This window comes from Canis lupus, chromosome 9 (assembly GCF_048164855.1).
Source record: "Canis lupus baileyi chromosome 9, mCanLup2.hap1, whole genome shotgun sequence".
NCBI classification, from domain to species: domain Eukaryota; kingdom Metazoa; phylum Chordata; class Mammalia; order Carnivora; family Canidae; genus Canis; species Canis lupus.
The window spans coordinates 4582973-4594770 of record NC_132846.1 but is presented as its reverse complement, the minus strand read 5'-3'; the positions used below and the strand labels follow the sequence as shown (position 1 = coordinate 4594770).

Here is an 11798-nt window from a genome sequence, read left to right as displayed (position 1 = left end):
ATTAACAAGATCTCGCAGTGTTTTCTGGAGCTAGGGACTTCGTCGTGTAGTAACTGCAAAAGCCTGGGGAATTTTGCTATCTTCTGCAAATCCGTGATTCTCCTCAGACTTGTTGAGTTAAAGAATAAGTTCCGAACGGGCTTGACTGGGCTTGGCGTGAATTTTTCCTGTCTAGCGATGTTCTATTCTTACTGCTAGATAATATTGTAATTGTAAATTAAGTGAAATGTGGGGGTAGTCTGGCGTCTGATAGAAATTGAGGGAAGGCAGTTTATAGGAAATATTTTCCTCCCAGATAAAACGACAAAGCTTGAAGAGGGGACCCCACCTTTCAGCTTTCCCGTCCTTAAGTGGGGTTGTGTGAGTATCATCTTGTGACCAGGTGGGAACAAATCTAAAGATGAAAAGCTAACATGTTGAAGATGGTATGGAAAAGACATCAATACTTGCTGATGTCCTTCAGGTATTGCACCAACCTTGGTACTACCTGTATCTAGACTTTGTTGTGTAAGATAATTAAAGATCTTTATTGTCCAGACTCCAGGTTTCTCTTGCTTTGTTGTTTGCTTCTTGAAGCTGAAAGCGTTTGCAAAGATAGAAGAGGTGAAATTCTCTCTTGACGAAAAAAAAGTTCTGCTTGGAAAGCTGGGGGTTGGTTATATTTGAACTCCTATAAAGCCTTTTAAATTAGGGTGCTACCCTCCCCCCACCCCCGAGTCCTTTTTGAATAATGTGTAGTTTGGAAAGATACAATAGCCTGAAATTATTTCAGTCGCTATTTGGGTATGATTATGAATGTGATAGAAACTTCCTTTATCTCTATCCTCTAAGGTATGTTAGTAATCATCCCCCAAGCATATGGCCCACTGAGATACATCTAAAGGATCTCATGACTAAAGTTTTATTAGATAGTGATAAATAACCTCATCCCAACAATAGCTAGCTCTCTTGAGGTCCTGGAAATCTTGCTTCCAAAATTCCTCAGAGACTTAACACTATCCCTAATACCCTCCCAACTTGAAACTATATAATGAGCCACTCCTGATGACCCCAGGGCAGCTTTTTCTGCCCACAGGTCCCGTTGCTGTGCTTTAATAAAACCACGTTTTTGCACCAAAGACGGCTCAAGAATTCTTTCTTGGTGGTCAGCTTTGAACTCTAACATCTTTCCTACATCAAATGTACCTGACAGAAGTGGTAAAGATGGGCAAAAAATATAACCCAGATTTAGTAATAATAGGGGTTATGACCAATCACATATATTGGGTACTATTGTAAATAAGATTTTAAAGTTTGCTTTAAATAATTAATATAGTAAGAGGTAATGACAAATATATAATTATAGGACACTTGGGGGGGGGGGGGGGACCCGAACTTACTTTGGTGGCTCTAAATGAACTAGTATTTATATCCTATATAGTCTTATACAGCCACTATAGAAAACAGTAATGGAAGTTTCTCAAAAAAATTAAAAATAGAACTACCATATGATCTAGCAATTCCATGTCTGGGACTATATCCAAAAGAAACAAAAACACTACATCAAAGATAGCTCTGAACCTTTATGTTCACAGTAGCATTATGTATGATAGCCAAGACATGGAAACAATCCAAATATCTGTGGGAGGATGAGTGAACAAAGAAATTGTGGTATAAATATACAATGGAAATTTATTCAGTCACAAAAAAGAAGGAAATACTGCCATTTGTGACAACACGGATGGACCTTGAGGGCATTATGTTAAGTGAAAGAAGTCACACAGAGAAAGACCAATACTGTATCATTTCACTTTTATGTGGAATAAAACAAAACTCCTAGAAAGAGAGGTAAGATTTGTGGTTACCAGAGGTGGGTGGGGGAGGTAGGGAATTGGATAAAGGTGGTTAAAAGGTACCAACATCCAGTTATAAAAAAGTACTGGAGATGTAATGTACAACATGATGATTATAGCTAATGTGGTGTATTTGGTATGGTATATTTGGAAGTTGTTTTTTTTTTTTTTTTTTTTAAATATTTTACAATGAAACAACTTAGAATCAGCTTTTTTTTTTTTTTAATTTTTATTTATTTATGATAGTCACCAAGAGAGAGGGAGAGAGGCAGAGACACAGGCAGAGGGAGAAGCAGGCTCCATGCACCAGGAGCCCGATGTGGGATTCGATCCCGGGTCTCCAGGATCGCGCCCTGGGCCAAAGGCAGGCGCCAAACCGCTGCGCCACCCAGGGATCCCTTGGAAGTTGTTAAAAGAGTAAATCTTAGGAGTTCTTACAAGATAAAAACCATATTTTTTTTGTATATGAAATGATGGATATTAACTAAATCTGTTGTAATTATAATATCTGTAAGTCAAATCATTATACTGTACACCATAAACTTATACAATGCTATATGTCAATTATGCCTCAATAAAGATGAAAACAAAATTCTCAACACACACAAATGGTAAGTATGCAAGGTGATGACTATGTTAACTAACTAACCTTATTGTGGTAATTGTTTTGCAATATATATGTATATTAAATTATTACACTGTACATTTATATAATATATGTCAATTATGTCTCAATAAATCTGGAAAAAAAGAAGATTCTGAGGGATATATAAAAAAATTCTAGGGGTACCTGGGCCTGGGTGGCTCAGTCAGTTGAGTCTGGCTTCAGCTCAGATCATGATCCCAGGTCCTGGGATTGAGCCCTACCTTGGGCTCCCTGCTCAGTGGGGACCCTGCTTCTTCCTTTTCCTCTGCCTGCAGCTCCTCCTGCTTGTGCTCTCTCTCTGTCAAATAAATAAATAAAATCTTTAAGAAGATCTGTGCATTTTATTAGAATAATTCTAGAGACGTTTGGGTGGCTCAGTCAGTTAAGCATCCAACTCTTGGGTTTTGGTTCAGGTCATCATCTCAGGGTCTTGAGATCAAGCCCAGAGTCAGACTATGTGCTCAGCTCAGAGTCTGCCTGAGATTCTCTCCCTCTTCCTTCCCCCTCTGCCCCTACCCCTAGAGGGGCCCTCTCTATCTCTCTCTCTTCTATCTCTCTCTCAAATAAGTAAATAAAATCTTAAAATTCTACTGGAACTAACGTAAATTAAGCAAGGTTGCTGGATACAAAGTCTATATGCAAAAATCAATTGCATTTCTATACACTAACAATGAACAATTGGAAAATAAAAAAGCACCATTTATAAAAGCATCAAAACCAAGAAACATTTATGAATACATTTAACAAACTATGAGTATAAACAAACAAATGAAACCAAAATATGTGTGTGACATACAGCGACAGCTACAAAACATCACTGAGAAAATTTAAAAGGTCTAATGAAGTGGAGAAATATACCATATTGATGGACTGTAAGACCCAATACTGTTGAAGGTTGATTCTTCTCAAAGTAATTTACAGCAATGTCAGTAAAAAGTCTAACATTTTTGTAGAAATTGACAATACATTTATTTTTTTTGAAGTATTTATTCTTTTTTTTTTTGAAGTATTTATTCTTGAGAGACACACAGAGAGATGAAGACATAGGCAGAGGGAGAAGTAGGCTCCTTGCAGGGAATCTAATGCAGGACTCCATCCAAGGACCCTGGGATCACGATTTGAGCCAAAGGCAGACAGTCAACCACTGAGCCACCCCGGGTGCTCCAACAATTAATACTTAAAAAAATTTTTTTAAATTTATTTATGATAGTCACAGAGAGAGGGAGAGAAAGAGAGACAGGCAGAGGGAGAAGCAGGCTGCATGCACCGGGAGCCCGATGTGGGATTCGATCCCAGGTCTCCAGGATCGCGCCCTGGGCCAAAGGCAGGCGCCAAACCGCTGCGCCACCCAGGGATCCCAATTAATACTTTTATATAAAAAACATAAAAGAGGGGGGATCCCTGGGTGGGATCCCAATTAATACTTTTATATAAAAAACATAAAAGAGGGGGGATCCCTGGGTGGGATCCCAATTAATACTTTTATATAAAAAACATAAAAGAGGGGGGATCCCTGGGTGGGATCCCAATTAATACTTTTATATAAAAAACATAAAAGAGGGGGGATCCCTGGGTGGCGCAGCGGTTTGGCGCCTGCCTTTGGCCCAGGGCGCGATCCTGGAGACCCGGGATCGAATCCCACATCGGGCTCCCGGTGCATGCAGCCTGCTTCTCCCTCTGCCTGTCTCTCTTTCTCTCCCTCTCTCTGTGACTATCATAAATTAATTTAAAAAAATTTTTTTAAAAACATAAAAGACCTAGAATAGACAAAAATCTTTTTTTAAAGATCTTATTTATTTATTCATGAGAGGCACAGAGAGAGAGGAAGAGAGGCAGAGACACAGGCAGAAGCAGGCTCCATACAAGGAGCCTGACATGGGACTCGATCCCAGGTCTCCAAGATCACGCCCGGGGCTGAAGGTGGCGCTAAACCGCTGAGCCACCCGGGCTGCCCGACAAAAAAACTTTTGAAATAGAAGAACAAAGTTGGAGGATTTATAGTACTAGATTTCATTACTTACTGTAAACAATAATCAAGACAGTGTGATACTGGCATAAAAATAGACTTTTAGATCAAAGCAACAAAATAGTGTCCAGACGGGCAGTCCGGGTGGCTCAGCGGTTTAGCGCCGCCTTCAGCCCAGGGTGTGATCCTGCAGACCCAGGATCGAGTCCCATGTCGGGCTCCCTGCATGGAGCCTGCTTCTCCCTCTGCCTGTGTCTCTGCCTCTCTCTCGTGTCTCTCATGAATAAATAAATAAATAAAATCTTAAAAAACAAAACAAAACAAAAACAAAACAAAAAAACACAAAATAGTGTCCAGAAAAAAATACACACATACATGATCAACTTACTTCAATAAAATTGCTAAGGGAATTCAAAGAGAAAAGGAAATTCTTTTAAACAAATGGTGGTGGAATAACAGCATATCCCTGTAGAAAATATTTGATCCTCAATTCTTAGCTTGTACTATATATAAAAATTAACTTCGAATGGGTCATAGTCCAAGGCTTAAAAATTAAAACTATAATTTTCCTAGAAGAAGCAGAAAAGAGAACCTTGGAGTAGGCAGAGATTTCCTAGACAGGACACAAAAACACTAGTCATAAAAGAAAAATTTGATAAATAAGACTTCATCAAAATTTACTATGAAAAAAAAATTACTATGCTTACTCTTTGAAAGGCATTATTCGAAAAATTAAAAGGCAAGCATAGACTGGAAAAATAATCACAATACATATGTCCAATGAAAGATTTATATCTAAGATATGTAAACAACTCACTTTATAACTTAATAATTAAAAAAATAAAAAAACAAACAAAAAATAATTTAAAAAACAATCCAATGAAAATGGGCAAATGTTTTGAACAGACATTTCACAAAAGAAAATACCAAAAAGAACAGCCAAAAATCAGGGTGCCTGGGTGGCTCAGTCGAGTGAGCATTCAACTCTTGATCTCAAGGTTGTGAGTTCAAGCCCTCAGTTGAGCTCCACACTGGGCATGGAGCCTACTTAAAAAAAAAAAGAGAGAGAGAGAATAGCCAAAGTCACATAAAAAGAGACTCATAATCATTAGTTATTAAGGAAATGCAAAATAAAACCACAATGATATACTACCACGTACTACCAGAATTGCTGAAGTTAATTGATGGACAATTCCAGGTATTGGTTGGGTCTATGAACCAAGTAGAACTTTCATAAATTACTGCTAAGGAATGCAAAATGATACAATCACTTGGCAGATTCCTATAATATTAAATGTACACTTACTAAATGACCAAGCAATTCCATATCTAGCTATTTTTTCAAGAGAAATGAAAATATATATTCACAAAAGGACTTATACAGGAGTATTTATAGCAGTTTTATTCATAATAGCACCAAACTGGAAACAACTCAAATAGTCATTTGTGTGTGAATGGATGAATTTCAGTATATTCATACAATGGAATGCTACTCATCAATAAAAAGCAGTGGACTAGTGAAACACGAAACAACATGGGGGAACCTCAGAAACACTATACTAACCAAAAGAAGCCAGATACATAATTCAGTTGCATTATCTGAAGTTCTAGAACTGTGACACGAATCTAATGTGACAGCAGATTGGTGATTGCCTGGAACTGTGTGGGTGGGTGGGGGAGGGTAGAACTGACAGCAGAGAGGCCAGAGGGAATGTTTTGTGATGATAGAAATATTGTACATCTCTATTGTGTTGGTGGTTATCCAGGTGAATAACACTTATTAAAAACTCAATAAGCAATCCACTTAAATTTTATGTGTTATACATCAGTACATGTGACTTATAAGTGAAAAAAGTTTATAGAAGTCATTGCTCTGTCAAAATAGTGTATTTGCTTCAGTTCTCCATAAATTTCAAGTAAAAAAAAATTAATTCTGTGGGGGGATGTCTGGGTGGCTCAGCAGTTGAGCATCAACCTTTGGCTCAGGTCATGAGCCTTTGCCTTTGCCTTTGGCTCAGGTCATGATCCCATTGTCCTGAGGTGGACTCCTCAGGTTCCCCGCAGGGAGCCTACTTCTCCCTTTGCCTCTGTCTCTCTCTCTTTCATGAATAAATAAATAAATAAAATCTTTAAAAAATTAATTCTCTAGATAATTATTTTACTTTTTCACCTAGCATGGGTATTCATTCTTTGGTATCTTTGAGATATTTGGTGCCTTTGAGAGATATACATAAAGTGCTCTGGCAGTTCTGAGGAGAGACATTATTTCTAACTAAGAGAACACCAGGGATGGCTTCATGGAGGAAACCATTTTTAATCTTAGCCTTAGTTAATAGAAACAGAGAAAGAGAAAGAAAATGATGTGACATTCCAGGCAGAATGGACAATACAGCGAAGCAATATTGTCTTATAAAAATCCACTGTTCAGAGAGACTTCAAGTCTGCACTTCACTGTTTATTATATCATGTCTCTACATCAAACATCTATATGTAATTATCTGTCACCTTTAATTATATGTGGGTGATTTTTCCCTACGCAGAATGCTGTTTATGCTTAATCAGGAAATCTTTTAAAAGAGTCATCTATAGGAATACATTAACTTAAAAATTGGCACTAGCTATAACTAAATAATTCCTGCCATTACAAGAATTTATAGTACCGTGTAAAATGCCATTAATTTATTCAACAAAGTGTTTGTTGAGTGCCTGTTATGTACCTGGTACTGTTCTAGGCAATAAAAACCACTCTGTAATGAATGAAAAACCATTTTTGGTGGAGTATGATATCAGTAGTCCTATTTGGTCTTCCTTTAAAAAAGATATGTATTTTTACCTAAATATTGGTCTTCCATAATTTTTCTTTTATTCATTTTCCAGCACTAAACGCTCTAGATTTGTCGTCTAGATATGGAGAAAATACAGATGTATAACATGATTAAAGTACTTTAACAACGAGTATACAGTGAAGTGTTCAGTAACAGAATACAGATTGTGGGGGAAAAATTAACAACAGTCCAGGGAATTTCGTGGAAGAGGAAAATGGATGAGATTTTGGTTGGTGCTTCTAGGAAGGGGAGCAGCCTCGGACACAGCAGTGAGTATGGTATGGAGAAGACACTATGAAGACTGGTCTTCAATTGAGTTTATTTTATTATTATTTTTTTAATTTTTTAAAATTTATTTATGACCGTCACACAGAGAGAGAGAGAGAGAGAGGCAGAGACACAGGCAGAGGGAGAAGCAGGCTCCATGCACCGGGAGCCTGATGTGGGATTCGATCCCGGGTCTCCAGGATCGCGCCCTGGGCCAAAGGCAGGCGCCAAACCGCTGCGCCACCCAGGGATCCCTCAATTGAGTTTAAATCTGTAAATCTCTTTTTTTTTCTTTTTAAAAGATTTATTTGTTTTCAAGAGAGATAGAGCGTGAGCCTGCATGAGCAGAGGGAAAGGGCATAGGGAGAGGGAGAAGCAAGCTCTCTGATGAGCAAGGAGCTGGATATGGGGCTGGATCCCAGGATCCTGGGATCATGAATTGAGCTGAAAGCAGATGCCTAACTGACTAAACTACCCAAACACCCACCCCCAACCCCCATTTTTAAGTTAATGACCTCTTTAAAGATCTTATATTCAAATATAATTACGGGGTGAAATACTGGAGGATTAGAATTTCAACATACAAATTTTGGGGGGGACACAATTCAGGTTATAGCATTATTTTATTTTTATTTATTTTTTTTTTATAGCATTATTTTAAAAATAATTATTATATTATTGGTGAGATCAGAAACAAAAAATGAGGGGCACCTGGCTGGCTCAGGTGGAACAGCATGTGACTCTTGATCTTAAGGTTGTGATTTTGAGCCCCATGTTGGGTAAAGAGATTACTAAAATAAATAAATAAACCTTAAAAATTCTTTAAAAAAAGAAAAAATGGGGTGAATATGAGTAGAGCAGATGTAGGTAACTGCAGAAAAATAGATTATTATTTTTTAAAAGATTTATTTATTTATTTATGATAGACAGAGGAGAGAGGCAGAGACACAGGAGGAGGGAGAAGCAGGCTCCATGCCGGGAGCCCGACGCGGGACTCGATCCCGGGACGCCAGGATCATGCCCTGGGCCAAAGGCAGGTGCCAAACCGCTGAGCCACCCAGGGATCCCCAGAAAAATAGATTAAATAAAAGAATGGAACTTAAATTATTATGTGCTGGGTATCGTGCTACATTGTGTTTACTATCCCACTAAATCATTGATTTTTTTTAAAGATTTTGTTTGTTTATTTATTTGACACAGAGAGAGCAGGGAGCCGGATGTGGGGCTTAATCCCAGGACCCTGGGACCATGACCTGAACTGAAGGTAGACACTCAACCGATTGAACCACCCAGGTGCCCTAAATCATTGATTTAAGCATTTATTTCAGGGACACTTGAGTGGCTCAGAGGTTGAGCGTCTGCTTTGGCTCAGGTGGTGATCCCGGGGTCCGGGGATCCAGTCCCGCATCAGGCTCCCTGTGAGGAGCCTGCTTCTCCCTCTGCCTGTGTCTCTGCTGCTCTCTCCTGTCTCTCATGAATAAATAAAATCTTTTAAAAAACACATTAATTTAATATGGCACCAATTTTGGGAAAATGTTGAATCTTGATAAGTTATGTGTTTTGGGTTTTATTGCACAGACATGAAGAATAGTTTGAAAGCAAGAAAATGACACAAGGAAGAGTAGTTTAGGAAGACTAGTAACAGAATGGAGCAGATTATTCCATTCCAAGGGTCAGTAAACTTAATCTATAAAGGGCTGGACAGTAAATATGCTAGTCTTTGTGGGCCATATGGTCTCTGTCATAAGTACTGAATTTTGTCATTACTGTGTGAAAGCAGTAAACAAATGAACACGGCAATGTTCCAATAAAACTACATGCAAAAACATACAAAATAGATATAGACCATTGGCCAATGTTTGCTGAACTGTGGAATAAGAAATAGTACTGGAAAGAGAAAGAAAGCAGTACTAAGACCAGTTAGGAGGAGATTATTGCAATAATCATATCTGCAGTGAGGAAGGCCTGAATTAATTTAGGCCAATGTGATGGAAAGAGACAGATACTGGAGACATCACAAGGGAAAAACACCATAGATCAGGTTGGGTCAAACACTGATTGGATGTGTTTCTTGAATACTCGGGATACTGCGCAGAAAAGCCAAGAAAACGGTGGTACTACTGACATGACTGGTTAAATTAGGGTGCTGGTCATTTGCCTGATTGCTTTCGGATCCTTCTCTGTTCTTAATCTCTTTGTCTTGTAGCACATGGCACTGCATTTCTTTGCCCTCTGGCTTCTGGACAGGTCTGCAATGGAAGTCATTGGTTGGAAGAGTGTAGAAAGAAAGGACAGAATCTGGTGTATTTCCTCCTCCCTTCTCTGCTTCCTGCATTATGTCTAGCAGCTGTATCTCCTTGGCCAGATAGCCTTTCTCTCCGTAATCCTGGTTCTCTCCATGGAGACCTTGGCATGATTCTAGTGCCCTCTGGATGCCCTTGGATTCTGGGCTCTAGTAACACCACCAGCTCTCATTGTCCTTCCAGCCTATGGCAGGGTGGCAGCTGGCTGCTGTTGTCAATTTCTGGATTGCTTTGCTGTTGGTCCCAGTCTGACTTCGTAGCCCTTCTATTGCCCATGTACCAATCAATTCCTTGTGGTACGATTTCTCTGACGTCCTTCCAGTGGTTTCTGTTTCCTGGCTGGATCCTAGCTAATATAGCTCAGAAAATGTGGCACTTTTCAAGTAATTATCTCCTAGCCCCAACCCTGACTGCTTTACGATGCTGGGGCGGGCAATCTACAAACTGCATTCCGCTTCAGCAGCTGGCTCCCTGTTCAACTCTGCCGATAAAGGGCACTGGGGGTAGACTGGAAGGCCAGAAGAGGGGGAAATGACTTGCTCCTAGTATGTTCCACGCGGGCTTGCTCTCAATTGCATTTGTGGTGAACAGCGTCCCAGCAGTGCTGCTTCATCCCAGCAGATGTTCTGGCGGAAGTGGAATCCAACTTTCTGTTTTCCTCTAACGCTTGCAGAACCAATCTTACCTTCCTGCTGAGACACTGGCACCAGTTGTCTGATGCTCCCTCCTCAGATATGTGAGCTTCAGTTCTGAGGGGGACTTCTCTAGGCTTCCAAGTTCTAATGACCTTGGCTTCTTCCCTTTGTTCCTTCAGGGTGGAGTGGCAGCTGCTTCTGCAGTTGCTACTTCTGTGAGACTTTAGAGCTCTCTTTTTACCCTTCGGGTTACATAGTTAACAACTTGAGATCTACTTAACAGTTCTTTATATTCCTCTCCAAGTAACTGCTGTGGTTTCTGGCTCTTGACTGGATCCTGACTTTTATAGAAGTTTTGGAAAGGTGTCAGCTTTGGTTTTGGATATAGTGAATTTGCAGCGACGGGGTGCTGCCAGTAGAGGTATCTTATTCTAGGATGGCAATATGGCTTTGGAGTTTCTTAAGCAGAGATGGGAGCTGAAAATGTTTTGTCACTGTCAGCACTGAGGTGATGACGGAAACTGTGAGACCTCTTGAATTCTCTGAGTGGTGTGGGGAGCCAAGAACAGATGGTTGACAGTGGTCTCATGTATACTCACAAAAAGCAACACAATTTCCAAAAAAATTACAAACTTGAAGATACGATGGTGATGTAATGCTAAAGCATTAATAAATGAAGCTCATACCTATATATATATATATATATATATATATATATATAATATCTTATTTATTTATTCATGAGAGATACAGAGAGAGGGAGAGGCAGAGACACAGGCAGAGGGAGAAGCAGGCTCCACACAGGGAGTCCGACGTGGGACTCGATCCCGGGTCTCCAGGATCCCACCCTGGACTCAAGGCAACGCTAAAGCGCTGAGACACTGGGGCTACCCTCATACCAATATATTTTTAGTGGGGAAGGTACTGTTGACTTCTTGCTCAGCCTGTGTTTCCAAGTCTATCCCAGTACTGGGGCTGCACTTACAAATGAAGCCTTGGTACTCTTGGAACTCTTCTTACTTTCCCTCCAAGATCTTTGGGAAAGCCCTCAGGTCACACTGGAGATAGTGACTTATCCTTCCATCTGTCTTTTGTTTTTTAAATTTTTATTTTTTTTCCATCTGTCTTTTGGTTCTGCAGAAAGTTTTTTGTTTTGTTTTGTTTTTGTTTTTTAAGATTTTACTTAATTATTCATTGAGACACAGAGAGAGGCAGAGACATAGGCAGAAGGAGAAGCAGGCTCCTGTGGAGAGCCTGATGGGGGACCTGAGCCAAAGGCAGACTCTCAATTACTGAGCCACCCTGGTGCCCCTGGTTCTGCAGA

At 39.7% G+C, this 11798-nt stretch overlaps 1 long non-coding RNA gene across 2 annotated transcripts; it reads left to right on the top strand.

Annotated features, from left to right (window-relative positions):
* Positions 1-6110: 6110 nt before the first annotated feature.
* LOC140639661 (uncharacterized) lies at positions 6111-8652 on the top strand. 2 transcript variants are annotated; one of them, XR_012036303.1, is made up of 3 exons: positions 6111-6210; positions 7322-7547; positions 8463-8652. It is a non-coding gene; the product is annotated as an uncharacterized lncRNA (long non-coding RNA). The 2 variants fall into 2 exon arrangements; XR_012036302.1 differs by having other exon boundaries at positions 7322-7538; positions 8463-8650.
* The last annotated feature ends 3146 nt before the right edge of the window (positions 8653-11798 follow it).